Source organism: Aplysia californica, unplaced genomic scaffold, assembly GCF_000002075.1.
Source record: "Aplysia californica isolate F4 #8 unplaced genomic scaffold, AplCal3.0 scaffold00264, whole genome shotgun sequence".
Taxonomy (NCBI): domain Eukaryota; kingdom Metazoa; phylum Mollusca; class Gastropoda; order Aplysiida; family Aplysiidae; genus Aplysia; species Aplysia californica.
The window spans coordinates 482,867-489,841 of NW_004797534.1; positions in this window are offsets into that span (position 1 = coordinate 482,867).

Consider the following 6,975-nt stretch of genomic DNA (forward strand, 5'->3'; position numbering starts at 1 on the left):
GAGAGAGAGAGAGAGAGAGAGAGAGAGAGAGAGAGAGAGAGAGAGAGAGAGAGAGAGAGAGAGAGAGGGGGGGGGGAGGGGGAGGAGTAACATTAATATTTCTCATTTCTTTTTAACAGTTCTGACCCCTCCCCACCCCCTTAGAAATTCAACTAAAGCAACAACGTCTGCCTAACAGCAACAAATTATGCTTGTTTCCCGAAGGTGTTGCTGTAAGGCGGACACCACTGGACGTTAATGTGTAAGTTTGTTGGACACGTCATTAATAATTTGACTCCCGCCCGCAGGAAAATCACAAAGGCAAAACAGGTTTTGTAAATAAATCTGTTTTTGTTATTGTGTTATTGTTTTGAAGTGTCTGTTTGCTTTCTGATGGTATAGCACCCTTAATAACATTACGTCATTTAAGAGTTTAATGTCCATTTCCAAAAGGACCCAGCCCAAAAGGAGATTGGTGTAAACGTAAAGTGTCTTCCACAAGGAGGCGGTGGGTGGTGGAGGGGAGGGTGGGGCACAAACGGTGGAGTGGCTTCTAATTTGGTGCAGCTTTTCAGTTAGAGTTTAGGCCTACAAGTGAAGACAACATTTGCTATATGTTACCGTTATTCTGAGCCTCAACCCTCTCATCTTTAATCTAACCTCATTTCAGGCTTCAGGCCTGTCTCGTTTCTTTCTGAATTTGGTGAGTAGTGAGTAGTGTTTTTTAAACTTAAAAAAAAAAGTTTTGTTTTTGATAGGCCTACGTGTTTTACGGCACTGGCAACTGCATAAGGTCATATGAGCGCGCGTGACAAATTAAATATTGGGTGACCTTATTTAGGCCACATATGGCCTAAATAAGCTAAACCCCCCTCCCTTACCTTATTTGGGCCACAGGTGGCCTAAATAAGCTAAACCCCCCTCCTTTACCTTATTTAGGCCACACCTGTGGCCTGAATAAGCTAAACCCCCCTCCCTTACCTTATTTAGGCCACACCTGTGGCCTAAATAAGCTAAACCCCCCTCCCTTACCTTATTTAGGCCACATATGTAGTCAAAATAACCAAACCAATGTAAAGCATTGTTTTCTTTACAAGTTACGTTATTATCTCTTTAAAACTCTTCACATCCATTTTCCTTCACAGCCGTATCGTACATGACATGTGATGTAGAATCAATTTAAGGTCCTTGGAAAGGTGACCAGAAAATAACAAAATTATTTTATGATCTTCATTTGCACTTGCAATTTTTTGGACAAATTAAAGTCTACCTAATTATATTTTTTCCCCTCATTTTTCTTCACTATAAATGACAACTGGCATGTATTGTTTTCAGTTATTATCAAGAAAGTGGATAGGCGGACTACGGGGTCTATCTAGCCAAAAGGATAGGTGGACCCCGGGGTCTACCTAACAAAATGTTAGGTTTTAGGATGTGAACCCCGGAGTCAGCGTAGTGAAATAAGTAGATCTAGGTTTAACTAAGGATCGGTGGACCCCGGGGTCAACATAATGAAATAAGTAGATCTAAGTTTATTTTATAATAGGACTGGCGGAGCCCGTGGTCAAAGTAGTGAAATTATAAGTAGATATAGGTTTAATTAAGGATTGGAGGACCACGAGGTCAATGTAGTGAAATCAGTAGATCTAGGTTTAATTAAGGATTGGTGGACCCTGGGGTCAATGTAGTGAAATAAGTACATGTAGATAGATCTAGGTTTAATTTTAAGGATTGGTGGACCCTGGGGTCAATGTAGTGAAATAAGTACATGTAGATAGATCTAGGTTTAATTTTAAGGATTGGTGGACCCTGGAGTCAACGTAGTGAAATAGGTAGGTTTAATTAAGGTGAACCCCAGGGTCTACCTAACGAGACACTAGTTAGGTTTTAGAATAGGTGGATCCTGCGGTCACCGTAGTAAAATAAGTAGGTTTAATCAAGGTGTCCCGGGGGTCCACCAATCCTTAATTAAACCTTCTTAATCCTCTATGGCCTTGGTGACTCCGGGTTCCACCAATCTTTAAAGAAACCTACTTATTTCACTGCGGTGACCCCAGGGTCCACCTGTCCTAAAACCTAGTACCAATCCTTACTTAAACCAAACCTTATTTCACTACGGTGACTCCGGGGTCCACATCCTAAAACCTAGTATTTCGCTATGCAGACCCCGGAGTCCACCTACCCTCTACAGGACTATACTATTATTATCAATTTGCAATTTTCATTGATTAGCATTTTTGTTTAAATATAATATTGAATCAGAGTGCAGGGGAGACCGAGGCGCCCGGTCGATTCGGTGGTCGGCTTTTGTAGATCTATGCATTTTTTACGGAAAGCCGTATTACCTAACCCTATTACTAGATCTATTAGTGTTGTGAAAACTTCAACCTCTACAGCTCAGGCGTCAAAAGATGCTGGTAAATAATAATAGATCTACGTCCTGAAGTTTCATAATTTATTTTTATGTAGAATAACACAGTACACAGTCAGTAGTTTTTATTTCATCGAGTTATAAAAATGGCCTTCGTATAAAAATTGCCTTGTTTTCAGAAGCAAGTTTTAATAGTTCTAGTTCTACCTAATCGATTTTCATGCGAATTCAACTATTTTGATGATCTTTCTTTTCCTTTTAAAAAGATGTAGATCTAGGCCTGCCGGATGTGGCAGTGCGAATTGCACTGAGTTGTTTAGATCTAGATCTAGATCTAGACCCATCAAAACACGAGGCTTCGTGGCCGATCACAAAAGTCTACGGGGCTTATCGAGGCCGATTTGCCCTGCCGCGAGCACGTTCACTAAACTGCCTACTAGATAGAATCTACTACCAAATATTCTCTACACGATCTTTGCTACTACTACTACTAGGCCTACTAGCCTACATGTACTACTACGAGACAGTACGAGAGAGTGTCACTCAGGCAAAGATAGTGTAACTTTGACTCAGCCACGTAGTATACACACTTTTTATACCCCAAATTTAACCCGAAAGTCCATTCGGAGGATTTGACCTTTTCACTTGACCAAAGTGTGCCAAAATGGTAGCCTAGCTTTTGCCCCTCCATGAAGGAAAAATCCGGCCCTCATTCAAACCATTGGAATTGAGCAAAATTTTGCGTTTTGTGCTTTGTTCTTTACAATATTCATTATGGTTATGATTTATAAGTTGTACACTGAGGCAAAACCATACTAAATGAGAAAGGGGCACCATTATGAAAGTGGAATGAACTCAGTTGCCTGAAAAGGGTAGTTTGAACATGTGTGGCCTAAATAAGCTAAACCCCCCTCCCTTACCTTATTTAGGCCACAGTCCACTGTGGCCTAAATAAGCTAAACCCCCCTCCCTTACCTTATTTAGGCCATATGTGGCCTAAATAAGCACTCCCTTAAATATTTTCAGTTGAAGGGAAATTTTTAATTTTGCTCTGGTGGCGGCCGAAGCCTACTTTTAATCTTAAGTCTTAATATCTTATCGATTTGGGACCACCAAGTGATCTTTAACGTGCGCAACTTGCACACGAGACCTTCGAGATTCGCGCTTATCCGAGAAGGCTAGGTGTATTATAAGATCATGTGTGTGTCTGAAAAACAGCATTTAAGAAGGAGCCAGTAGCAGTAGAAAAGGCTGCAGAAAGAGTCAGGAGCCCAGAGGAGGGGGCAAAGGATGTGGGCAGAAAGTGGAGACGAAAGCAGACGACAGAATATTGTTAGAGAGCAGGAAAGGAAAAGTTTTACTGTCGCCGTCGGATCATGCGATTGTACGGCCGCGTTTTTTTTCGCGTAATTCTGCAGCCTTTGCATAATTTTAGACTCCCCGCATTTTTCTTAATTTTTCACCTGGCTAAAGGGAAGTACTTCCTGGTTGAAGCAAATTATAGAAAACAACTTATCACGAATATAAGAAAACGACAGGCAAATTTGTTCGGATACACAATGCGGAAAGAAGCATTAGAGAACATTGTAACAACAGGAAAGTTTGATGGAAAGAGAGGTAGAGGCAGACAGAGGGAAAAGATACTGGACAAGATGACAACATGGCTGGGAGCAGCAAGAACAACAGACACCATTGCTGCTTCGAAAGACAGATGGAAGTGGAGGTCCATGATCGCCCACGCCAGTCGGCAAGGCACCGGATGATGATGAAAGGGAAGTAATCACCGTAATAAGTCTCATTTAAGTGATAACTTAGTTATTTCCCTTGTTAAAAGATCTTTGTTGAGTGTCAGGGATTTTGTTCCTTGGCCATGTTCAATTGCTCTCTCCATCAAAAGTTGTTTTCGTCTGCTGATGTTTCAGTTTCAAGTTTGACAGGTGTCCCTAGTTTTAGTGATGTGCCAGCATCAGAGGTCTAGATGTCCTTTTACTTAAAATTTTTTTTTTTAAAAACATTTTTCTTACCTCCAGATCAAGATCTAGATCTATAGCTGAAAGTCACAGAGATTATATTTTTTGGTTGATTTTTTTCTGACAGATGCTTATTGTTTTCTTTCCAAATACACAACAAATTACTGATACTAATATTTTCTGTTTTCAAATTTTCTGTACATAAAACATAAAAATTCTAGTTGAAAAAGGGCAAAACATGTCGCGAATGGTTTTACGGTAACTTGCATAATTTGAGCGAAACTTTGCTTCAATTTTCTTGCATAATTTGGCCATCTAAATTTGCATAATTCTGTGGAGACAGATTTTAGAGAAAAAAATTGTCCGTCGCTGTCCGGATTCGAATGCGGGACCAAATGAATGAGAGACGAACACCTTAACCTCTAGACCACGAAAGCCCCCTGGTGAATAGTGTCTTGTGCTTGGGTTGGAGTTAAGGACGCGAAGAAAAACTAGTGTTGACTGGCTTATTTTGAGGAGAAAGGGGGCAGTTTTGTCAGGGTGCCCATTAGGGCCTATAGTACCTGGTACTGGGACAGCTGTGTGTGCATGGATCCGAGTCTAGACAGCTCGTTTAAGTTGTTTGACAGCGTTAGGCGCAAAACAAAAAATAAATCAGTAGAACTGTTTTGCAGCCTTGCTTTCTACTCTTGAGATTTGATTTATACACGTGTACCACTGACTGCATCAGTGTAAAAAAAAAACCCCCACAAAAAACTTGAGAAAAATATGTTAGAAAGAATAAAAGTAGATCTAGAAGCATCGATTGTCAGTGTTCTGGATTAAAAATTTGAAAAGTAAGTACCATAAGTTTACAAGCTCATTATAAATCTGAAGTGGGAGCCGGAGTTGAAAGTGACAAGCATCATAACTTGAATATCAGAATTACATTTAGTTCATTTGAAAGAAGATCCTTCAATACTGGTGTGGACCCACTCCTCTTAATATTAATACTGTGAGTATATTCTATTTTTCAGTAGCCTACATTGTGTTACACTGTGCAGTCGAATGGCTTCCTGTATAAGGCAAACACCCGTTCAAACGGCCACTTCCCATTTTTTCCCTTGCACTTGCATGTATTTCGTACATTGTAATGACACTGTATAAGACACCCACCTGTATAAGACAACCACTTTCCTCCTTGACAATGCGTCGCCTCACCTCCTTGACAATGCGTCGCCTCAGAACTATTTTGTCCAACGTGCCCTCTTTACTTATGTACACTTTAGACAAAATATAGTTCTGAGGTGACGAATGGGTGGCCATCTAAGAGACTTAGACCATAGTAGTTGAAACATTTTCTTGCAGCACATTTTCACAAATTCTTCACAGAGATTTATGTTGTGCTTGTGCAGGGCTGTGCTTGTGGATGGTGGTCAGTCTTTATAATAAAAGTGACAGATGTCCTGAACTTCAAAATAAGATAGCTGTTTCTTTTTCCCAGCACAAACATGTGCACCCTACCATCTACCCCTGCTATTTGCTGACCAAGATGGACAGAAAAAAAGTAAAGCATGAGTAAGAGGGCCTTTCCAGTAAAAGGAATGTCAATTTTTTTTTCCTGCTGCTAGTAAAGCTTAATCAAGCAAGTCTTTCTAATGGGCAGAATGTCTGACTTACTGCTAGTGAATCTCAGAGCAACTGAGGAAACAAAACCATAAAATATTTTTTACAAACATAAATGATAATGAACTATAATGGACAGTCATAAAATGTTACTATTTTCGTCATTAGTACTCTCTGTACAGTAAAACAATTGTACTACTTTTTACTAGTGCTACACGTTTATAGAGCGCTGCTTCACTTTTCTAAAGCCCAAGTCCAAGGACAGCTCTTCCGAGTACTACGGTGAAAAAAGACGGGCAAGTTTTGTGTAAGAAAACTGTGTGTTAGACAATGGTCCCACTTTATCTCTGACAAGTCAGCTTTATATTAAATGTATGATAATTGGAAGATACGGATGACAGTCCGCAGACTCTAAACTAATACATAACATATATAATAAATAAACAAACATGTATATAATACAAAGTAAACGATACAAATGTATGCCATGCAATTTTTCCCTGAATCACAAATACTTTATTCATAAAGGTTAAACAAAGGTTTATTCAAAAGTTCATACGCATCAATTGCCATTCATTCCAATCACTTTGGCACTGTGGCTTATCATCACTCACTCTCTCCTATTCATAAACTCTGTACATTTTAAACCCATGCCAATATACATCTACAACAAGATTCATTCCCCCCAGCCGTCCAATTTTATATTTTATTCAGATTTATTTTGAGCTTCACACCACTAAAGACGCAAAATAATAGCAAACCAAGAGGCAGGAAGCCAGATAAGATAAAATTGTACGAAACAATAAAACATAGATCCCCCCCCCCCCCATCAATTCAATTACAAAAGAGAAATCATATATCATCACTGTTGCGAGAAAAATGAGTCATTCTTATGGTTCTTACTCACACTCACACAGCAGAGCAAAGTCAAACTGACTTGTTCATTTTTCTCGCCACAGTGACGATATCTGTCAGCAGCTTGAGGAATATTAGAGTTTATCTTGAAATAAAAAAAGAAAATTTTTAAATCTTTATAACGATCACATAAGT